This window comes from Myxocyprinus asiaticus, chromosome 7, assembly GCF_019703515.2.
Source record: "Myxocyprinus asiaticus isolate MX2 ecotype Aquarium Trade chromosome 7, UBuf_Myxa_2, whole genome shotgun sequence".
In the NCBI taxonomy this organism is placed as follows: Eukaryota; Metazoa; Chordata; class Actinopteri; order Cypriniformes; family Catostomidae; genus Myxocyprinus; species Myxocyprinus asiaticus.
The window spans coordinates 46,883,980-46,910,181 of record NC_059350.1 but is presented as its reverse complement, the minus strand read 5'-3'; positions in this window follow the sequence as shown (position 1 = coordinate 46,910,181).

Here is a 26,202-nt window from a genome sequence, read left to right as displayed (position 1 = left end):
CTAAAATTTTCTAAAGATTGAGTTCCAGTAACATATTTCAAATAAACAATGACATATAATAATTTGTGCTTTTTAAGCAAAAAATTAAATATGCAATTTGCAGGCTGGAATACTGAAACTAAATGCACGTTCTAGAGTTAACAGGCGATTTGCACTTTCATCTGTAAGGCGGGATTTCCATTCCTACAGCCAACATATTGAGCGTTGAGATTTTTCCCATTCATATATATACTGTATATATATATATATATATAGAGAGAGAGAGAGAGAGAGAGAGAGAGAGAGAGAGAGAGAGAGAGAGATTATACACGATTGTTCTGTCCTCCCCTGTCTCAGAGGACACTTTCTAATGAAAAACAGACTGGCAGGTTAACGTGACAGCCTGACACAGCTACTCAAACTTGACCTCTTCGATGAAATCTCTGCCACATAATTAATCAACATTTCCTCATGGATATCATGTTCTCTCTCAAGAGCTACAAAACTACACAGGAGAGCACAGCCGTTGGCACCACTTTAACAAGGAATTAAAACAGTGCCATTCATGTTCCAATCAATGAAAATATGTGAGGCATGACGGAAGTGTTATTCATTTATGCCAGGGCACAATCTGTGGCATTAGCCAACGGCTCTATAGAGCTGAAGCCCTAAAATGTACTGTAATGGTTTAGATTTGTATATACAGTATGTGTGTGAGGCAGGGGTGTAGATTCCGGGACATGGGGGGTGTTAACCGCCCCAAAAATCAAAACAAGCAAGTACAAAAAAAAAATCTTGGTTACAGTAAAGCACTTGCTGTAGTGAATGGCCAATCCATAAAGATTAAAATACTCACGGTTTCAAAAGTATAGCAACAAGACGTAAACAATATGTGTATTTACATTAATTTAGTGTGACAAAAACACCTACAAACTTTTCTGCGTAAGGTTATATCCAATTTTACATACAACTGTGGGCTCTCTATCGACATCTGTGGTTGAAACAAAAAAATTGCAAATTACTTGTGGAGGAAAATTAAAAATGTTTACATTAGTTGTAGGGCTCTATGATTTCCACGATGCGGAAAACACACATGGAATCGCAGAATCCAGTCATAAAAACAGAATTAACTATAAAATGCTTAAAGGACATATTTGGGATCAAATTAATGTATGAATGCAAAAATAATCAAATTAAAATTGTGATATGTCCTAGTGTGATGATTGATCCACAAAAGGCTGTGATTAAATAAATATACAGTCTGCATGTGCTGAGCACTTCAAAATTAATGTGTGAAGCCAGCCACTCATTCACTGATAACACCACATTGGTCCCTTTCAAGGCTAAATAGTCTCTGATCATTAGCATCACACGTGCTCTGTTTGTAGCAGATTACAGAGAGAACACTTATCAACCTTGAAGTGTGCAGCACATGCAGACTATATATTTATATCATTAAATCGCCTTCCGCTGTTTAATAAGCACTTTAAACCATATAGCGAGCTGCTTATCTGGAGGTAAGCAGCCACCCTCAAACAGAAACTGAAAGAGCTTAACAGTATATACCAAGTTTTGAGATAGTAATTAACTCATCTGCCTCTGGATATTCTTTTCTTTGTTTACAGACATGACATAAATGCAAGGCTTTAATAACGCTGTTTATTTATAGTATTTTGTTCATTTATAATGAAAAATTAAACAAGAAATCCTGTGTTGTATTCCTTAAAATTAAAGTATTTGACATAACAGGGTGTTAGACAGTATATATATTTTTTTTATCTTATCTAATGAAAATTGTGACTGTGGCGAAATGTATTTATTTTTTATTGTTTTATGATATTACACGGTTCCTTATGCGTATCGCAGCAGTTCCAAGGTGAAATGTCCACTGTGTGGCGCTAAAAGCGAGTTAACCCGTGAGGCCCACGAGAAAAAAAAAGTCAAAATATTAATAACCACAGTCTTGACCAACACAAAATAGGTATCATTTGAAAGCTTGGAAGGTTGTCTTTCCAATGCATGTAGACATTATGACCAAAACTGAACAAGTGTTTTGAAATTTGCAGACAAATCAGAAATGTTCCATATTGATCATTTTTTTTATTTTTTTTATTGCACTGTACATAGTATTGCAATCAGTAAAATCATCAATCTTACAAAATTGCCATGTGTTATATGGCGTTGGAAAGCTCTCAAAGAGTAGAATTGTTTTACTCAGATACAAAAATATAGCGAGTAATAGCTAAGTATATGTCTTTGACAATTATGTTGGTGTTGCTTATATGCTGCATTTTGGCTTAAACCTTCATGAAAAATAAATGGAACATAAAATATTACATACTTTACATATATTACATTACTTAGAAGAGGTGATTGTCTTTCAAACAAGCCCAAACACAAGGTAATCGGATGCATAGATCATTAGATAATCCACATGAAGCACAATGTTACATATGGCCACCAGGAGATGGTGCCAAGTATATGAGACAGACTCAGTGATGACTCAAATGGCACAGAATGAAACTCATTCTGTGAAATCTCATTACTAAAATCATGTCTGCATGCTATGCAAACCTTTAGTCATTCTTGTGTTTGCATGTGTAAATAGTAGAATTATTATGTTTATTTGTTTGGAGAGGCTTCTGGACACATGAAGACATTTTTGGACTGGGATAAAATAATTTTTAATGCTGTAACCTTTGATCACTTTGTTAAATCAACACAAAATGTTTCTCAGATACAGTTGGCATGATTGGGAACAAAACAAAAGCAGTTTTTCAGAACCACCTTATTTACACCCAGAGATATATAATGATAAATATGAAAAATAAGCAAAAAAAAAAATTTGGTTCAGTTTTTGTGTGATTTTGTGTGACAGTTTCTTAGGCTGTCAGTGTCAGAATGTAACATAATCTACAGTATATCATTAGACAATTTGAAAAGTTTTCTTTACACTTGACCCTCGTTTTTTAAAAAATTTTTTTTAGTTATAAGCCTTTAATTTTGGGTATGCCACTTCATCAGAAAATCTTTAAAACACCTTCAGAGCTTAAAGGGTTAAATGTTTACCCAAAGAGATGAGGTTTTTAAGGTTAATGCTCTATCAAGTTTTAAAACAACAAAACCGACCTCCTTTCCCTAAACCTTAAACCTAAACCTTAAACCTAACCGATAGTGACACAAAAAGCAAATATGAGATGAAAACACAACTGTGTCATTTTGATGTGCTTCTATGACACTTTCAGCTCACGTGTCGACTCGGCTCTTCAAGACTTGTACCCCGGTCCTTTACATCACAAGTGCAATTCGCAAGTCAGCCACATAAAAAAACATTTTGCTAAAATGTATCTAAAGTAATGTGATTCTTTGAGACCAGGAATGGAAAAGTTATTTTCTGATACTATGTGAATGTGCATGTTTATACTGCCCTCGCTCTTCCTACCCATCCAACCTGTCCACCCTTGACAGATCCAAAACTTTACAATGAAGATAAAACCCACAATAAAAAAAAAATCAGCATAAAGGGTTCGAACACAATAATTGGTTGTGACAAAAGCTTGTGATAGTTGATCAAACCCCAGGCAGTGAAAGTAGACAAGGAGGAGGCCTGAGCAATACAGATGAGTAGAGATGCAGCTTTTGTTAAATAAAGAAGCTAAATCAGTATATCGACTGTCATGAGCCGTGTTGGTATGAGATACAACCATTTAATTACACTTTTGTGCACCTGATGGGTCAGAGTCTGTGAGTCTATGGCCCCTACAATGAAACATGGGCCCGGATTGTGTGCGTTCACGCTTGTACGGTCTGTTTATTTGGCCGTGGTGACATTACTCACCCGCATGTCGTTCCAAATCCGAATTAATTTCTGTCTTTTGAGGAATGATGACAAAAAAGCACCATAATACTGTCATAAATGGACAACTTTGGCATCACTGATATCAAATTTGGCAAGATGCGACTTCACACTCCAAATTTGAAAGTGCAGAAATAGCTGTATGTTCCTCTCACAGAGCTAACCTAACAAATATCTGTTTTAATTAAAAGGAAAATAGTGAGAGCATCTCAGAGAATTCTGTTTAAAAGAAGGAAATTTGAGTCAAGTGTCTATACATTCAAGTGGCCTTCCACATAAAATCACGAAATGATTTCTGAAGACTGGGCCATCAGTTCAAGCAGAAATTCTGCCTCATTGCTGCTCTCTGTACGAGTGGGTATAAAGTCTTATAAAGATCAGAGTAAGAGCATGCTGTTGAATCTGAAACATGAAGAGAAGGGCCCCCGGGATCATAGATCTGCAGGCATCTTTTTCACTCGCTAATGACTGTATTCGTGAGTCAACTATAAGAAAAATAGCTAGATTTTTACATGTTAGTGGGGCTTGCTCATGCAAAACTCATCACCACAGTACTAGAGTGATAAGTATTGTTGCTAAGCAGGTGCTAACTACAGTACAGTGTGAATCTACAGCGAAAACAACATAAAGCATGACCAGTTTTGTCCGATTCCATAATGAATGACTCATATGAGCCGATTCTTTTAATCTACAGTGCAAAACATACAGCGCAACCAGTTTGTTTGATTCCCTAACAATTTACTCTTATGAGCCGGTTCTTTTGAATCTACAGTACGAAACATACAACACAACCAGTTCTGTTCCATTCCTGAATGATTGACTATAATGAGTCAGTTCTTTTGAATCTACAGTACGAAACATACTGTACAATCAGTGTAGTCTGATTCCTGAACGAATGACTCATATGAGCCGATTCGTTTGAATCTACAGTGTGAAACATACTGTGCCACCAGTGTAGTTCTACTCCTGAATGAATGACTCTTCTGAGCCGGTTCTTTTGAATATACTGTGTGAAACATACTGTGCGACCAGTGTAGTCCGATATCTGAACGAATGACACATGAGCCGATCGTTTTGAATCTACTGTGTGAAACATACTGTGCGATCAGTATAGTTCGTCTCCTGAACGAATGACTCATATGAGCCAGTTCTTTTGAATCTACAGTGCGAAACATACTGTGCAATCCGTATAGTTCGATTTCTGAACTAATGACTCATATGAGCTGATTCTTTTGAATCTACTGTGTGAAGCATACTGTGCGATCAGAATATTTCGATTTCTGAACGAATGACTCATATGAGCCGATTCTTTTGAATCTATTCTGTGAAACATACTGTGCGATCAGTATATTTCGATTTCCGAACGAATGACTCATATGAGCCGATTCTTTTGAATCTACAGTACGAAACATACTGTGCGGTCAGTTTAGTTCGATTTCTGAATGAATGACCCATATGAGCCGATTCTTTTGAATCTACAGTACGAAACATACTGTGTGATCAGTATAGTTCGATTTCTGAACGAATGACTCATATGAGCCGATTCTTTTTAATCTACTGTGTGAAACATACTGTGCGATCAGTATATTTCAATTTCTGAATGAATGACTCATATGAGCCGATTCTTTTGAATCTACTGTGTGAAACATACTGTGCGTTCAGTATAGTTCGATTTCTGAACGAATGACTCATATGAGCCGATTCTTTTGAATCTAATGTGTGAAACATACTGTGTGATCAGTATAGTCCGATTTCTGAACGAATGTACAGCGTAGTTATTTCCAAATATTTCTTCCTCAGAAGTACTGAAAAGAACTGTGAGCGGAACAGTTAAGGAACCAGAATCGTTAAAACGAATCGGAATCAAAACTAGAACTGTTCAATCGATTTAAGTCAACCTGCCAATGGCTTAAATAATGTAAATTAAATGGGAACATCAAAAAAATTACACACTTCATTTAAATCATGACATAGAAAAGAGCAGATTGGATTTAAGGAGTTGTGAACTGCAGAAAACTAGTCTTTGTTAGAAGGTTCCTCCCAAAGCATTACGCCCAAGAAAACCATTCGGATGAAAGCTGATAACAGGGATAGCACTTCCAGGAAACATAATTGAGCCAATGATAAGTCACATGACTGATCACCATAAAAAAATGCCAGCAAGAGAGTGCTAATGATGCCATCATCGTCAGCCAATTTTCTGAAACCACACAAACATCAACCCTACTCGCTGGAGTGTTTCTGAGGATAATTTGGCTTTCTTCTGTAGGCCTGTGATGAATAAATGCCTTCTTGTGTACGTCACTGTCTGGCATTCATTCATTGGATACTGGCATCAATCCTTAATCACTCAGGAATTATGCTGACCCCAGTTTTACACAGTTTGAGACATTGTTGAGATCTCTTAAATGTGAGCAAAAGTCTCTATTTGCTCTATATTTGATCTCACTGCAGTCTAGGAGAAACAATTTATATATTAAGAAGAACTCATCTTTCCTTCAGTAAGACTTGCTGTCTATAATCTTGTTTAAAAGTCTTTAAGGGGTCTTTAAAGGATGACCTCGACAGATTGCCGCTCCTTAGCACCGCAGGCTATGATTAGCTATAGGCTGAACTCCAGGCATTGGGTAGCTCTTGTGTCAAATGGCCTGCAATGCTACAGTTATTTAACAGGAGCTAAAACTGCATCCAAAAAATCTACTTGGATTCCCTGCAAGTCAATGAGTAAATATTTCATCAGCTCACTGTTGGACATTAATGCAGAACCACAAGTGTTTTGCAAGTGAAAAGTTTTCAGAATTTGGCTAAAGTCGAAATCAATAGTCCTTGAGTGTAAATGCATTCTTTGGCTTGCAAAGGCAGTCGTTTGTCATATCATTTAACTACAGCAAGAGATAGATGATTTTATGTTATTCAACCAAGTTGCTGCCTTTTAATGCCTAAATGCTACACAATTAAAGGGATAGTTCACCCAAAATGAAAATTCTATCATCACCCTCTTATCGTTCCAAACCAGTTTGACATTCTTTTTTTCCATGGAACACAAAATGAGAAGTTTAGCAGAATGTTCACCCTGCTCTTTTGCATACAATGAAAGTCCATTTCGCAATTTTTGTGTGAACTAATCCTTAGTTAGTCTAATTTAGATTTGAGACTAAATTTGATTCAGCATAATATTTGTCCATAAAATCCAGATCGTTCTTGATTTGCATTTGGAATAAGGAAAACTATGTTTGGAAAATGGGTTTTTCCCTTAGCCGACAAAAAGTAGTTTAAATTAGGGATGCGCCTTTAGAGTTATTTTGTTGTTGAGTACTCTTTACACATAAAAAAGCAAATAACTAATTACTTCAAATTTAGAATTTAAGGCTATGTCTAAATTAAACCGGATAAGTAAAAAAAAAAACAACGCATTTTCGTTTTCGAAGCGCTCCCCGTCCCCGTTTTCAAGCATTTTCCAAAAGTTTCTGGTCCACACTGAAACGAATGAAAACTCTTAAATCTCCTTACTGCGCATGAGAAAAATTGTCGCCGGACAGCAATTCTGAGTAAACTTTGCATTGTCTTTGAAGGAATGGATTGTGAAGGCTGTACAAAGTAACATTTATCTTAAACAACGCTCTCAAAGTGAATAACAGGCACAATAACGTCGCTACAATGTGGGCCGCCATCTTGATTGTTCTGAGTTGAATGGATCACATGACTGCGTCACATGACAACAAATACGTCATCATTTTCAGATATCTCCGTCTTCCCCATCCACACTACAACTCGAAGACACTGTTTTCAAATGTATCCACTTGGGAGAGCATTTTTAAAAAGCTCAGTTTTCGCTGACAAAAACATCGTCTCAGTGTGGACAGAAGCCCAAAGCGTAGAGAAAAAGATGCGTTTTCAAACAAAAACATGTTAGTGTGGACAAGGCCTTAGTTCAACCTTCAACCACTGAAATGGTTTTACTTATTAAAAAAATTGCACTTTGCATAAACAACCTCTAGATTCAGAAATTACAAAAAATACTCACAAAGTCTTACAAATTACAAAGTCTTTTGAAGCAATACAATCACTTTAAATTATGACTGAATGTTCTTTTTGGGTGAACTACTCCTTTTACAACATCATGCACATTATTTCTGTTAACTGTTTACATTTTTACGGTTCAAATTTTCAGCCAAGATTTTCAGCTTTTTTTCTCTTTCGTTCGAAAACTGAAAATAGCATTTTATGCCATTTTTAACCAAAATGTTTTGGCGGCCGACATTTTGGTGCATCCCTAGTTATAGCAGCAATATTTAGGTGGGAGAAACAGTTCATTGTTGCCCACAGCAGGCAAAGGCGGGAAGGAAAATCAAATTGCAATATTTGAGTAGTGTTTTTACTAGTTGAATATTAAAAGCTGAACGATTACTCACGCACATTCCAAGCTTAAATATTTTTTTTTGGCCTTGACTTAAATGAGAGCGAATGGAAATCTTCCAAATATCATCCCCATGTCATTCAAAAACATGTCAGAGAAATTACTGTTGTTTACACTCTAAATAGGGTAAAAGTGTCTGATTAATGAAGATTCCGAAATCGAATCTGGATGAACCTGTGTAAATCTGAAAATCTGTGAAAAGACAATATAACATACAGAGGGTCATAAAAATGACTTTAAAAGATGTAATGATCAAAAGATTGCAGCATGTGATTATGAAGCACAATTACAAACACTGCTATTAATTTCACATCCTTTGAAAAGGTTAGTCACATAAGCAAAGGTCTAAAGGAATACAACTTCCTCAGCAAAACATTTATTATCTTGTTTTGTGCATACTAAAGCTAGAGAATGCAATTAATTGTTTGCTCTTCTCTGCATTGTAGCACTAAAATTTACAAGACAAGTCAGATGGGGCGAGTAGCTCAATATTTGCAGTATGTTGCTGTTTGTAAGTGCTTTGGTGCACACGGTTTGATAAATCCATCTGTTAGAGATGATTCTCAGACTGCTTTGAATTATTAATAAAACTTTGCATGTACTGTATGTTTACCGCTGGGCCTTTATTTTGTTTGTGCATTCTTCTCAGGCAACTGTGACATTTGTTTTTTAAGTCATTCCTTAGTCACATTATCTGATAGAATTAATTCTGTTTAAAGTATAATGTAAAACAAATATTAAAAATAAGTTTGTGGGGGCCTGGGTAGCTCAGCGAGTATTGACGCTGACTACCATCCCTGGAGTCGCGAGTTTGAATCCAGGGCGTGCTGAGTGACTCCAGCCAGGTCTCCTAAGCAACCAAATTGGCCTGGTTGCTAGGGAGGGTAGAGTCACATGGGGTAACCTCCTCGTGGTCGCTATAATGTGGTTCTCGCTCTCGGTGGGGGGCGTGGTGAGTTGTGCGTGGATGCCGCAGTGAATAGCGTGAAGTCTCCGCACGCACTACATCTCTGCGGTAACACGCTCAACAAGCCACGTAATAAGATGCACGGACTGACGGTCTCAGACGCGGAGGCAACTGAGATTCGTCCTCTGCCACCTGGATTGAGGCGAGTCACTACGCCACCACGAGCACTTAGAGCGCATTGGGAATTGGGCATTCCAAATTAGGGAGAAAAGTGGAGAAAAATAAATAAACAAATAAATACAATAAGAACAATAAGGTTGAACTGTATTTGTTAACATTATAGCTAACATTACATGAACTAACAATGAATCTTTGTTTATGTTAATTTTAATACGAATACATTTTTAAAATTGTACAAATAAACATTAGTTAACAATGAACAATTGTATTTTCATAAATCAATATTAAACAACACTGATAAATGCTGTAATAAAATATTGTTCATTGTTAATTTATGATACCTAATGCATTCGCTATACACAATGCATAATTTAATTTAATTTAAACCGACTGATCTCAGTTCAAAAGACTCTAGACTGTCAGTAAAGTGTTAAACCTTCGACGTACGGAGTCATATGACAAAACAACATGGCACCGACCACAGCGGAGTTTGTCTTTGGGAGAAATGCCAACAAAACAATTGCTTTCAGAGGCTTTATATGGAGTTAGGATGAAAATAAGGTGCCTTTCAAAACGTTCTGACCAGTGCAGACAGACAGCACACTGGAGGTAAATTCATTCACTAAATAGGTAGCAAGGGAGCTTTCCTGGCTTTCCTAACTTTTCTTTTTTTTTTTTTTTTTTTTTAGAATTTGTCTTTGTATCATCACTTTCTGTTCAACCCTATTATGCTTTGATATTATCCCCTTTAAAAATAAATTATACATATTTAATAAAAAAATAAATAATAATAATAATTTAAAAAAAAACACCGTTCAAACAGTTAACACTCCTACGGTATTTGGTAATTTTTATTCCTCATTTAATAAAAAATGGTTTCCTTTATCTGAGCAGTACAAGAACTTTCCTCCATTTGCCATCTGAACACACACACACACACACACACACACACACACACACACAAAAAGATTGGGCTTAATTCGATAAGTCTAAGTGGTCATAAAAAATAAAATAAAATAAAAAAACAACACCTTTGGTATTCGCAGTCGAAACTGACCGACCATTGAAAATGGATGGGAGAGACCAAAAACATTTTCTTTATCTGTCAAATACAATCAATAAATCAGCCACAATGCAGAAAAAAACAGACAGAAGTTACAGGGAGCCTCTAAAACATCCTCAGTGCAAAACATACACACCCACTCACACACAAACACACTTACACACACACACACACACAAATTAACTGGTGAGACTATAACACAGAGCTTTTTTTTTATTATTTGTCAAAAAATCCAATGAATCAGCCACAGTGCTAAACACACACACACAGAAATGAAGGGGTGAGACGATAACACACACACACACACACACACACGCACACACACACACACAGGGCATAAATAAGTGGAGCTCTACAGCCATCTTTTGGTCATTGTTGGCATTACAGGTCATCTGTTGTTTTCCAGCTGATGACAGCAATCTGACACACACACACACACACACACACACACGTTTGCAATTACAAAATGTTTATTCTGATTCTTCTGTTTTATACTCTAATTGAATTTTTAGAATTTTGCAGTTCATTTCTGATTCTTGATGTTCATTTTCTTGACATTATTATGTATATAATTTGAGTTATTAAATCTTTATGTTTGAAATAAATTATTGGTAGAAAAATGCTTATTCTATGTCTTCTCTTTGTAACACCATGGTCAGGTTTGACTGCAAGCATAATGACATAAACTACAAAAACTGACACTTCAAATCAATTTAATATGCTAAACTTTGACAAATAATAGTTTGATAATGTCTAAATATATATCCAAATGCATATCTTGTGATAAAATATTCAATTAGGTTACAACAAACCATCAGACTACACAGTAGGTGGCTACAGTCATCTACTGGCTGTTACTGGCATGACATGGTTTTCAAGTCATGTTATTTATATTTTGTTCACTGGATGGCAGCAATCTGCATCTGATTTATGTCACATTCTCATATTTTCTTCATGTTTCAACTTGAAGTGTAGGTTCTGAATTAAAAATAAAAAATAGAAAATGTGCTTATTTGTATATGCACATTAATGGTAAAATTCAGAAATTTGTAAATAAGATAAAAAAATAGCATAAAATCCCAAAAGAATTGCATAATTGTATTTTACTTACTTCAGGGAAGAAGAAACGGTTCACGAATACCAAAGGGAGGTGCCATTTTTCAATACCATAGGAGGGTTAAGTTACATTTTAGCACTTTTTAGTATAGCATTCACCAGTGTTGGGTGTAATCTGATTACAAAGTTATTAGTTACTGTAATCTAATTACTTAAAAAAAATTGTGAAATGTGTTAAATTTTAAATTCTTGTAATCAGATTAAAGTAACTTTCAATTAAGGTAATTACTTTTAAGTATATTAATTGGGTCACACAATTCAAAAATAATATTACTTAATTAAAAACCTTTAAAATATTAATGCCTATGTTCGTAGAGTATGTACCTCTGTTTGTGTTTCTGTGGCAGCTGAAGGGTGTACGACAAATGAACGAGGAAATATAGGCAATATTTTGAATTTGTAGAGCGTAAAAACTAAAACATTTCTGTGAAAAGTATTTTAGAATGTAACTTAAAAGTAATTACATTTCAAAGAAGTAATCAGTAATCTGATTACAATTCTAGATAAATAATTTGTTGTTAATTACTTTTTTGAGTAACTTATCTAACACAGTTTTCTGAGAATGAACCTAGTTCACACCCTTCACATTTAAAATAAAATATTTTACATTTTTAAATAATAATAATAATAATAATAATAAGTGAAAGTATCAAATGTTGAATCCAGTAAAGAATGTTGAATTCATCTCCTGAGCTCACTTAAAAGTGTATTAATATGTGACTTGAATTCATTTAGACTCAATCATTGACTTTGGTCTGCAGTACCTGTGGCTTTAATTGGGCAAAGACACACAATTTGCCATTCAGCGGCAGACACATTTATCCAAGCTAATTATAGGGTCAATTTTGGGGATAGTCCCACTGGAGCAACTTAAGGTGAACTGTTTAACCCTGAGCACTGCAGTAATAAAGCCAGATTATGATCTCAAGAACTGACCTGAGATCAAACCTCCAACCTTTTGGAGATCAGCTCAGATCACAAGCATACATTTCTGGCTGAACTATCCCTTTAAGTTCAATGAGGACAATGTATGATAAAGAATTCTGAAATCAAAGAGCAGCATACAAAATGAGTCATTACTCCCCATTGATTGTCAGAGTTAATCTCAGTTAAAGGCTATGAATATGCTCAAACCATAACCATCTTAAAAACTCATTTTCCATAGGTTCCCATTCTTAATAACTCTATCTCTGAGAAAATGAAGTGAAAGTCTGATGTAAGGGATATTAAATATGTAGCAAATGAGCTGTAGCCAACAGAACAGAGCCGGACAATTGAGCATTTGGTCTCGGGAGACGGTCACGACTGTCTGATTCTGTGTCAAACGTGATAAGATTGTTGGAGAGACGCTTCACTCCACGCTCAGATAATTGCACAGATTAGTCATTGGTGCTCATTCATTATAAATCACTATTGTTAATTATGTATGTTTGTCCTGTACGCTTTGAGCGAACGAATGTTTTTATCTCCACTGTATGCATTGAGCTGTGTCGCGCATATTCAGAATAGCACTCACCAAGCCTGTAGCCCAGTCATTTCATGTAATGCATTTTAAATAAAAGCTCAATTTAAAATCCAAAAATAAATAGTTTAGCATAGTTTCCTGAAAAGCTCCTTGAATTTTCACAAATGCAACTAAAGGACCGCATAGCTGAATGGAGCTGCGTGGGTTTCATTTGTTGTAGAAGAGGATCATTAGCAGTAAGGTTAGAAGTTAATTGGCTGTGAGCAATACATGTATAATAATACTGATGATTGTGTGAAATGCAAAGGTTTTAAGGCAACAGCATAGTATGTACTTTTAGGTCACTTCAGAATGGATAATTATAACAAAACTTTTCAATACTTTCTGATAAAATGATTATGTTTATCAGTGAAGTGTTTGCTAATTAACATCAGTAAGGTTAATGCCTTTAGTAATAGTCTTGGGCTATATTCGGATTAATAGTGTACTGCTTGCGGCATACTTGTGCAGTATATACTGTACCTAAATGCCTACTAGCTATTTTTAACAATAGCATTTAAACTACAGAATGCAACAGTAACATTTCATAACTACACTACCCATGATCCTGAAAGAAATGATCCACCAATCAGAGAATCACGGGCAACAAAGCGCGCCAAAAGCGCTTTGCAGCGACTGCCCACTCTCTTGACGCACAGTGAATATCGCAGTCTATTCCCTCTCACTACACTCTCAAATTGCATATATATTTGTGAATATCTGAATATTTTACCATGGCCACATTTTTGCAAATCAAAATTACATGTTATATTACAAATTTGGCTGCAGTTTCCCAGTGAAATTTTCAGCGGGGGGCACCAAAAACAAGTAAAATTATGTTGTTTTTAGATGTTTTAATGAGTAAAACGTACCTCCCTAACCTAAAACGTTAATCTAAACTTAACCAATTGGTGTCCTAGAAGCAAATGAGCTTAACTTTAACCTACGCCTAAACCTAACCAATGGTGTTTTAAAAGCAAACGTGACATGAAAAGCACATTTTATGAAGCAACCACATCACTTCGTGTCATCTCGCGTGTCAGCTTGCGTACTTGGCTGGGGTCTGACCGCACAACACTCTATCAGGTAAGCTACCGCAGAAGTAAATCGCATTAAAATAACTGTGTAAATGTAGGTGGGTCAGTAATATAAATGTTTTGTTTATCAAATGATTTGTTAAAGTGTTTCAATATCATAACATAGCAGTGTACGAGTAATAGAGTGAAAAATAAATCAGCCATTGTACTGGTGATTTGTGTGAAAGTGAATAAAACGCACAGTTGTTGTAGTGCCCCTAGTGTTAGGGTATTTCACCAGGAAACTGCGGCAAAACTTAGAATGCTGCAAGTTGTAGTACATTCAATCTATGAGACTAGGTTGGAATACTTTGCAGTATACTTAAAATATATTGATTCTATACTTTTAATCAACAAATTTATCAAAATAGAGCAATGTTTTAAAAGGTCAATTTCAGGGAAATCAACTATTTGGAGACATTTGCAGAAGTTACACACTTTACAGAGACAAATGAGATGTTAAAGTGACCTCATTTGAGATTTTTCATTTTGATAGTTGTATCAGGATCAGAGGTGCTCCCATGACCCGACTCCCCTCTTCTGTGACAGATAGTATGGAAAACATGGATTTGAATTCCCATGATACAACAATGAGATCCAAAAGCCAACAGATGGGTCTGCCCACTGTCCAAATGATCGTTTGAAGCAGTTGTAATTTGCTTCGGTGTAACTCAATCCTTTGAGTTCTGCATGTGTATGCCTTTCTCTATTAGATCATGTTGTATGTGTTTGTGAAGTATTACAGTGGCTCTGCTCATAGGAGGTGTTGGTGGACACACATATTGCTATGTTGCCACAACCCACCCGCATCTAATGATGAAACAGATCCGTGCTGAGACGCTCAGTTCCCATGTGAAGCGTTCTGCTCTGAAGAACATCAGTGGTGGCCACTCAAGAAAACGATCACATATCCCCAACCTCTTTCATTCTCTTGAACTCTTGAAAATGTAAAGAGACCTTCACAGAATAAAAAAAACTGACCTTAAGGTGGGATTTTAAGCACCATATAGCCTACATTCCTTGTCTACTGGGGCTTTAATCAGACCTAAGTGTCCTTCTCCATAACCAGCCAATGGAAAATTATGAAAAAAAAGCACGTGGTGTAGAGGTCGACCAATAGTGGATTTTGCCGACACTGACACCTAAGGTTGTGGAAAAGGCTGAAAACCGACTAATCGGCTGATAGTTTATAGACTTATTGAACATTAAAAAAAAATCTTAGTCTTTCCTTACCGTGACAGGCACAGACATAGAGGCTGCAAGAGTCCGAAATTAGTCAAATCTGGTGCATTACATTGGACTTTTCACTATAAGCCAGCCCGAAATACGCTAGGGACTCTTATTTTGAAATGTGTGCTTTCAGCTAACACAAACACACAAGGACAACAAAACAATCATCTAAAATGTATTAAAATAAAATCACTATAAAGTAAACATTGTTAAGTGGGCTAATTAATACTGTATGAGCTGAAATTCAGCAACAATAGATCATCATTCATCAATAGTACATAATCAGCGATTGCATGTCAATTTTCATTGCATCTTTTTAAAACATTTTGCATTAATAGTTGTAAATTAATCCATAAACAGTAATGGTGACACTGTCTTGACTCTGTTACAATGCTCTCTCTATATAAAGATTAAGAGTTTGGGCCACAGAGGAACACAGAGAAATAAAAAATAAAAACAAACTATCGGTAACTATCGGCATAGATTTTTTCAGATAACCGACAGTTTCAAAAAGCAACTATCGGCACCGATTAATTGGTAAAACTGATATATCGTCAACCTCTAATTTGATCCATTACTTGTGTATTCAAGTGAAAACTGGGATAATCCTTTAATCCATTTCAATAATTTTTATCTCAACTGTTTCAGCTGTCCTTTCAGATGATGAAGAATGAATGTATTTAGTAGAATGTCCATTTTGCTTTTTCATAAAACACAAAGAGTGGCCAAGAGCTTTTAAGCTTCAAAAATGACAAAAAACACTTTAAATGTACCAAAAAATGTATCCATATAATGGCCCTCTGAAACCGTTACTGACAGTAGCTCTCAAAATCGCATTAGCGTTTGCATACAGCATTTTCAAAAAACGCACATGAAAACATGCCGTGCCAGTTTGATGTCAATAATGCCAAAAGCAATTGGTTCTTGAGTGTTTCTTAACCAAGAATAGTTCGGTAGTTTGAAGATGCAAACGTGTAAATTAGATTTGAGATCTACCTTGTAGGGAAAGATTTTCAGCAAACAATGGCTTTCGAGGCTTGGAATATAGAGCACAAGTGAGGACTACTTTAGACTACTTTTATGGTGTTTTTTTTATTTTTTTGGAGCTTAAATTTCCTCTATAAATGTATCTCTGTTCACTTTTATTGTATGGAAAAGAACAGCGTGAACATTCTTAAAAACAAGTCCTTTGAATTCCACAGAAGAAATAAAGTAAAACGGGTTTGGAATGACATAAGTGTGAGTAAATTATGACTTCAATATAGATTCTTTTGAGTGAACAATTCCTTTCCTACATGTTCAGTTTTAAATTTGTTGCCCATCTGCAATTTTTTATAGACTTACTCACCTAATGCCCTTTAAGAATAGTACTAATTTAACAGACAAACTGCAGGGCAGCTGCGGTGTTGCGAGCTTCTGTGTGGACAAAAATAGAGATGAAAGGACACATTTCTCTGCTAATTTTTGCTCTCCTGTCAAATAATGACACCACACTAACATTGCAAGGTTTTATCACATTACAACATGCGCAATGAGCGAAAACAAAGCTCCACACAGTAAAAAACTCTTTAGTATATTTGTCCTGTTTTCTAGTAAATAGTAAATCCATCCATCCATCCATCCATTATTTTCAATATCCACCCGTCCAACCATCCATCCATTATTTTTAATATCCATCCATCCATCCATCCAACCATCCATCTATCCATCCATTATTTTTAATATCTATTCATCCATCCATCCATCCAACCATCCATCTATCCATCCATTATTTTTAATATCCATCCATCCATCCATCCATCCAACCATCCATCTATCCATCCATTATTTTTAATATCCATCCATCCATCCATCCAACCATCCATCTATCCATCCATTATTTTTAATATCCATCCATCCATCCATCTATCCATTATTTTCAATATCCATCCATCCATCTATCCATTAATTTCAATATCCATCTGTCCAACCAACCATCCATCCATCCATCCATCCATTATTTTGAATATCCATGCGTCCATCCATCCATCCATTATTTTCAATATCCATCTGTCCAACCAACCAACCATCCATCCATGAATTTAATATCCATCCATACAGAAAATGGTACAGGCTAAAAGGCAAAGACAAAAGTATTTCTCATCATATTAACACATAGTAAATTACTGTGAGACATTTAATGAAAAGGGAGTGTTGTGATGGGCAAGTCAAGCAGAAAATAGTGTCACTGAAAAAAAAAAACACTCAAGTTTGTAAATTACCTAATGCCCTTTAAGAATAGTGCTAATTTAACAGACAAACTGCAGGGCAGCTGCGGTGTTGTGAGCTTCAGTGTGGACAAAAATAGAGATGAAAGGAGACATTTCTCTGCTAATTTTTTCTCTCCTGTCAAATTAAGAGACCACACTAACAATGCAAGGTTTTATCGCATTACAACATGAGCAATGAGTGAAAACAAAGCTCCACATGGCAAAAAACATCAATCCATCCAGTATTTTCAATATCCATACATCCATCAATTATTTTCAATATCCATCCATCCATCAATCCATCCAGTATTTTCAATATCCATGCATCCATCCATTCTTTTAATATCCATCCATACATTCATTATTTTTAATATCCATCCATCCATTATTTTCAATATCCATCCATCCATTATTTTTAAATATCCATCCATCCATCCATCCATCCATCCAGAAAATGGTACAAGCTATAAGACAAATGTATTTCTCATCATATGAACACATAGTAAATTACTGTGAGACATTTCATGTAAAATCTCATTTCATGAGTGTTGTGATGGGCATGTCAAGCAGAAAATAATGTTACTGGGGACTAAAAAACTCTTCAAGTTTGTGTGCACATGTAATGACTGGGACCCTGCTAATCTCAGGTACGTTAATTTCAACATCCATATTCATTAAAAGAGCATCTTATAGGACTTGCTGTCTATATATTTCTCATATGGAAAAAGGTGAAAAGGTCACGCTGCTTTGAAGTTTTACGTATTATAAAATAAACTGACAGATAGACATGACCTTTCAACACAGCATACAGAGGATCTCAATAGAAATGAGCTTCCTTTTATGGTCTGTTTCTAAGTGTATGCAAATGGACTGTACAGTCCGCAAGTATGAATTTGACAGAAATTATGGTCTTAGAAGCAAACCAAGGAAATGAATTCAGCCAATCTTTCAGAAATAATACAAAGTTTAGCTTTAGCTTTTCAAATTGATACAATACAGGCATCGAATTTAAGATAGCCTCTTATCCAACACTTTATTTTAAGAAAGGAAATGTCTGTAAATAAATTTGGTAACTCATTTAATATTTTTTCATGCAGTCCAAAAGATTGATGAATGTCAATAACCTGTATACGCTTCCCTCATCTCGTTCCAAACGCCGATGTTTTCTTTCTCTTGTGGTACACAAAAGTTATTTTCCCATTAAAATCATGGTAAGGTTCAGGGTTTGGGTTAGGGGTTAAATGTACGGGGAAAAACTGTTATAACATCGATCATTGGTTCATTTATTTTTCTCTCTGGTAGTAAAAGTCATACATTTTTGTACGAGCTCACTCATATGATTTGTTACGATTCTGCCATCTCATGCTATAATTACGATTTGTCCCGAGACCGTGTTGTCTCAGACTCAAATTTGCCAAGACACCAGAGATTTCAATATGAACTCGAACATCAGATTTCATCCAAAACCAAATCATCTGGGCAATGCTATATTACTTTTATTGCTTTATACCCTTGCTATATGTCAATAATGAATCCCATAGTGTCTATTTTTTTCCTCCAAAGGAATTTTAGTAGAAACATCCGAGATCCAAATTTGAATCTTCAATAAAACATAACCGAGAACCACCTTAAGTCTCATGAGCTATGAAAGAGAAACATCTGAGCAATACAATTTGCTTTTGAAGTTGAAGCACTGAGGTTTACATCAAACCCATGGGTACCTCTAAAATTAGCATTATTCTGAGAAATAAACTGTGATATTTCTTTCCATCACTGTGCGAGAATTATTGTTATCTCGGTATCTCACCAGCTCTTTGTGTTTTCATGCCGGTCCACACCACATAAATTAACCGCACACTTTCCTTAATGGAGACATAAAACTTTTCAAAAGGTGTCTCTATTTTAATGACTTGTATGAATCATCAACGACAGTGGCTGTGTACTCGAAACCACCCAGTCCGATGAATTGCCACACCATTATATCGTAAGATTTGCTTGTAGGTTGTGACTTTTAATTCATGCTGTTGGGGATTTCACCAAGTTTGGAGCACATTTACTTTCTTCTTATGCTATTCCACAGGAAAAAATATATATATTTGTAACCTTTATCATTACATTTACATTTATGCATTTGGCAGACACTTTTATTCAAAGCGCCTTGCAACCTCTGCTTACCAGTTCTGTGCCTTAGCCCACTATGCAACCACCACTCCACACCACAAATGTAATAACTTGCTCCATGTCTGAAACGACATAGACATCACCATAACACAGAAAACTGACATCCGAATGTCCACGTACCCGACAATCAACCCCATTCTGCCGAATCATCCTCCATCAGACATTTTTGGGTCAATTCGAATGTGATCACCTTTGCTTCTAGCACTGACCCAAGACACGTGTTCTGGTCCCATGGAAACCAGGAAGTAATCGTGTTCATAAAAACAATGGTTTGCGTGATTCAAAGGTTGCACTTTCACTCTAAAATTACATTTTGAACTCATTTCCACCTGGTTTTAAGATGCGTATCAGGTGATCCGATCATATGAGGTCAGCCCTAAATACAGGTCTAAACAGGGTCTAAAACATTTTGTGATCAAATCAGAAAAACCACATACGAATGTGCTCAAAAACGTATTTGACCACATCGCATTTGTGGTGTAAATGCTAATCTGTCCTGTATGCATCCCGGCAGCAGTGAAGCCACCCCTCACCTGTCAATCAACCACTGCAGTTAAACAAGAGTTTAAAGTTCACCGGTTACAAGCGGCTTTAAAAGGAAATAACCGTCCGATCGGAAAATTTTAAAACGCTTATAAATACACATGCTGGGTTTCCATCCAAAATGTTTAGCGCATTTCTAAAAATGTGACTTAAGAAAATACAGATTGTTGCGCGTTCCCATCCACTACGTAATGCACATTTTCATGAAGGAGCCGCCTCATCATGATAGAGCAGCTGAATGACCTCTCCCTGATTTGGGGACAGTTTTATTTGCATGATTGGAGCAAGTATCTCATTTTATTAAATTCATCCACAAGACACCGCAGAATAAGTGTAATATCTGATGCCCACACACCGCCAGTGTCCGCATACCTGGGAGCGCCCGCTCTTAAAACTGTTCTGGCAGATTGTGAGGACCCACTTTATCGACAAGCTGTGGGTTAAACACTTCCAAATGACAAGCACTATGTTCAAAGAATTGTGTGCCAAGGTCAGACCTTTCTCATAACACATGCATGAATGGTCAAAACACGTCATTGTTTTGAGAATAAACCTTTTCCATCACCTTAATGCACATTTTAACTAATGTGAAATCCTAGAAAATCCACCTCCTCCTAGCGCATAAAATTTTAAGCAAATTTAGAAAGTTTATTCGCATATCAAGCATTTCCATTCAGGATTTCTTATGCGCAATTTCAAATTGCAGATAAAAATAGTTGGATGGAAACCCATCTACAGTTAAGACAGCTTCACGGATCTTCTTTAGTGTGTCTGATATCAACACAGATGAGAAGCACGAACACCTGAAGCTCCTTAAATACAGGTAATCCACTAAAATAACGGATAATTCTGCTTGATGTTGCATTTGTGCTTAGATTAAATTAGCACAAACACAAGCTTTTTTTTGTGCTTTTCTTTTCTGACATAGTGATTGATGTATATCCAGAAAGTATTCAGACCCCTTCATTTTTTTTTCACATTTTGTTATGTTGCAGCCTTATGCTAAAATACCTTAAATTATTTATTTATTTTCACATCAATCCACACTCCATACCCCACAAAGACAAAGAAATAAACAGATTTTTGATAACTTAGCAAATTTATTAAAAGTAAAAAACTGAAATATCACATTGACATAAGTATTCAGACCCTTCGCTCAGTAATTAGTTGAAGCACCTTTGGCAGCAATTACAGCCTCAAGTCTTTTTGGGTATGATGCTACAAGCTTTGCACACCTAGAGTTGGGGATTTTCTGCCATTCTTCTCTGCAGATCCTCACAAGCTCTGTCAGGTTGGATGGGGACCGTCGGTGGACAGCCATTTTCAGGTCTCTCCAGACATGTTCGATTGGGTTCAAGTCCGGGCTCTGGCTGGGCCTTTCAAGAATGTCTTGGCTGTGTGCTTAGGGTCATTATCCTGTTGGATAGTGAACCTTCGGCCCAGTCTGAGCAGTCTGGACCAGGTTTTCATTAAGGATATCTCTGTATTTTGCTGCCTTCAGCTTTCCTTCAACCCTGACCAGTCCCCCAGTCCCTGCCGCTGAAAAACACCCCCACAGCATAATGCTACCACCACCATGCTTCAACGTTGGGATGGTATTGCACAGGTGATGAGCGATGCCCGGTTTCCTCCAGACATGCTGCTTGGAATTGAGACCAGACAGTTCAATCTTTGTTTCATCACAGTCTGAGAGTCCTTTAGGTGGTTTTTTCATGTGGTCTTTCATGTGTCTTGCACTGAGGAGAGGCTTCTGTCTGGCCACTCTGCTATAAAGCCCAGATCGGTGGAGTGTTACAGTGATGGTCGTCCTTCTGCAAGTTTCTCCCATCTTCACACATGATCTCTGGAGCTCAACCAGAGTGACCATTGGGTTCTTGGTAACCTCTCTTACCAAGGTCATTCTCCCCCGATTGCTCAGTTTGGCCAGGTGGCCAGCTCTAGGAAGAGTCGCGGTTGTTCCAAACTTCTCCCATTTAAGAATTATGGAGGCCACTGTGCTCTTGAGAACTTTCAACATTATTCAACAATGCAGCCAAAACTTTTTGTAGCCTTCCCCAGATCTGTGCCTCAACACAATCCTGTCTCTGAGCTCTGCAGGCAGTTCCTTTGACCTCATGGCTTGGTTTTTACTCTGATATGCATTTTCAACTGTGAAATCTTATATAGACAGGTGTGTGCCTTTCCAAATCATGTCCAATCAATTGAATTTGCCACAGGTGGAATCAAAGTGTAGAAACATCTCATAATCAAGAGAAATGGGATGCACTTGAGGTAAATTTCAAGTGTCATAGCAAAGGGTCTGAATACTTATGTCAATGTGATATTTCAGTTTTCAAGTTATCAAAAATCTGGTTTTTACTTTGTCATTATGGGGTATGGAGTGTAGATTGATGTGAAAAAAATAAATAATTTAAAGCATTTTAGCAAAAACTTGCTGCAAATTCACCACAGATAATTTTCACATGCAAATGAGCATTGTGGCTAACTTGTGGCAAATTGTACATTGTTGCCAAAGGTTTGCCGGAGGTTCACCACTACTGGCTAAGAGCTGCAAACTTCTGGCAAACATTTGTGGCAAATCAAAAGCTCATTTGCATGTGAAAATAACAAGCGGCAAATTTGTTGCAAATGTGCTGGAAGTTTGCAGCTAGTTTAGATTTTTTTGTAAGGGCTCCCCTGCAAATCTGAACACAAGTGGTCACAGGAGACGCATTTAAGTGACCAGTTGTAAACAGCGATGGTTCTCACCTGACCACATGTGATCGGCTCACCCGAGATTGTAATACCATGCATTGTAATACCAAGTGGAAACGGGGTCTTTTACTCCACTGACGGTTAAGTTAAAGGTTGGGGTATGGGGTAGAGTTAATAAAATATGCATTCCAGCTGACTGCATTACATCATTTATACCTAAAAATACTAGGCTACAACCTGCTTTTGGCGCCACTCTGATGACATTTCACTCAGAAATTTGAGCTCACACCTCCCCATATGTTCAACAACACTTCCAGCTTCGGCCACTGGAGGCAGTGATTCAAATTTGTGTAAGCTCAGATCGATTTCAGCTGAAGAACTTTCGACCTACGGTTGCCGAATTCACAGAGAGATCAGTCTGACTTAAAAGTGAGGCTGTTTTAATGTTGATTGGCTGTAGGGTAGTGCTCTTTTGTTGGCTTTTCAACATGCCTCCATATAATTAAAAGCTCTGGCTCTTTCTAGCATTTCCTTGCACAGTTAGGCAATGCTGATGACGGCATTTAGTGGTAGCGAGAAGATATGAGGCATATAGCATAAGGAAAGACGCAATTGTTCTCTAGAGTAGTCATTTAAGTCATTTGTCAAGGTTTACAGCCCATGTGGTTGAACAGAGGTTCAAGAGTAAAGGGGGCTTGCAGTCACTCCAGTTATTTATGTTATGTAGACAAAACATTTAGCTAGCTTTTGTTAGCGTAAAGCCCAATTTGTGTCTTTATGAAAACATATACACTTATTTCAATTCTACCGTTGTCCATGCGAAGGCAAGCATTACTTTGTTATTGCTCGTACTTCTTCAACCCAAAACATTGGCATGTAACTTAAACCACGTCATTTGTGCTACAGACATGAATGATACTACAAATCAAGTGGCTTGTTGAGATAAGGTGAGATATTACTTTTCTAAGCGATCAGACTTTCGATATTCAACTAAAACATTTCTATGGGTCATATGTACAGGTGCATCTCAATAAATTAGAATGTCGTGGAAAAGTTCATTTATTTCAGTAATTCAACTCAAATTGTGAAACTCGTGTATTAAATAAATTCAGTGCACACAGACTGAAGTAGTTTAAGTCTTTGGTTCTTTTAATTGTGATGATTTTGGCTCACATTTAACAAAAACCCACCAATTCACTATCTCAAAAAATTAGAATATGGTGACATGCCAATCAGCTAATCAACTCAAAACACCTGCAAAGGTTTCCTGAGCCTTCAAAATGGTCTCTCAGTTTGGTTCACTAGGCTACACAATCATGGGGAAGACTGCTGATCTGACAGTTGTCCAGAAGACAATCATTGACACCCTTCACAAGGAGGGTAAGCCACAAACATTCATTGCCAAAGAAGCTGGCTGTTCACAGAGTGCTGTATCCATGCATGTTAACAGAAAGTTGAGTGGAAGGAAAAAGTGTGGAAGAAAAAGATGCACAACCAACCGAGAGAACCGCAGCCTTATGATCGATTCAAGAATTTGGGTGAACTTCACAAGGAATGGATTGAAGCTGGAGTCAAGGCATCAAGGGCCACCACACACAGACGTGTCAAGGAATTTGGCTACAGTTGTCGTATTCCTCTTGTTAAGCCACTCTTGAACCACAGACAATGTCAGAGGCGTCTTACCTGGGCTAAGGAGAAGAAGAACTGGACTGTTGCCCAGTGGTCCAAAGTCCTCTTTTCAGATGAGAGCAAGTTTTGTATTTCATTTGGAAACCAAGGTCCTAGAGTCTGGAGGAAGGGTGGAGAAGCTCATAGCCCAAGTTGCTTGAAGTCCAGTGTTAAGTTTCCACAGTCTGTGATGATTTGGGGTGCAATGTCATCTGCTGGTGTTGGTCCATTGTGTTTTTTGAAAACCAAAGTCACTGCACCCGTTTACCAAGAAATTTTGAAGCACTTCATGCTTCCTTCTGCTGACCAGCTTTTTAAAGATGCTGATTTCATTTTCAAGCAGGATTTGGCACCTGCTCACACTGCCAAAAGCACCAAAAGTTGGTTAAATGACCATGGTGTTGGTGTGCTTGACTGGCCAGCAAACTCACCAGACCTGAACCCCATAGAGAATCTATGGGGTATTGTCAAGAGGAAAATGAGAAACAAGAGACCAAAAAATGCAGATGAGCTGAAGGCCACTGTCAAAGAAACCTGGACTTCCATACCACCTCAGCAGTGCCACAAACTGATCACCTCCATGCCACGCCGAATTGAGTCAGTAATTAAAGCAAAAGGAGCCCCTACCAAGTATTGAGTACATATAGAGTAAATGAACATACTTTCCAGAAGGCCAACAATTCACTAAAAATGTTTTTTTTATTGGTCTTATGATGTATTCTAATTTTTTGAGATAGTGAATTGGTGGGTTTTTGTTAAATGTGAGCAAAATCATCACAATTAAAAGAACCAAAGACTTAAACTACTTCAGTCTGTGTGCACTGAATTTATTTGATACACGAGTTTCACAATTTGAGTTGAATTACTGAAATAAATGAACTTTTCCACGACATTCTAATTTATTGAGATGCACCTGTATGGATACTTGAGAATGGGCTCTTTTTTGAGCTAGTAAGCAACCACCAAGAATACCCTAGCAACCATATTACAATGCCCTAACAACCACTTAACTGCCTAGCAACCACCTATAAATGCCCTAGCAACTGTCAAGCAACCACCTAGCAATGCCCGAGCAACCATCCACAATATCTCAGCAACTGTCAAGCAAGCACTCAGACCACCTTATAACCAATCACATTGAAAATACTGTGAAAGTTTTGACTATTTGATTCATCAACAACTCAGAACATCTTAGCAACACCCTAAGAAACCACCTATCATTTGCCTAGCAACCACTTTAAACACCCTGCAAATGTGTAGCAACTGCACAGACAATCATGGGAAAGTTTTAAAGATTGGAAATAGCAACCACCTAGTAAAACCTGGAAACACATTGCAACACCTTATCAACCACCCTGAATACCTTAGCAAGCATATTACAACGCCCTAACAACCACATAACTGCCTAGCAATCACATAAAAATGCCATAGTAACCACCTAGCAATGCCCGAGCATCCACCCACAGTACCTTAGCAACTGTCATGCCACCACTCAGAACACCTTAGCAACCAATCACACTGAAAATACTGGGAAGGTTT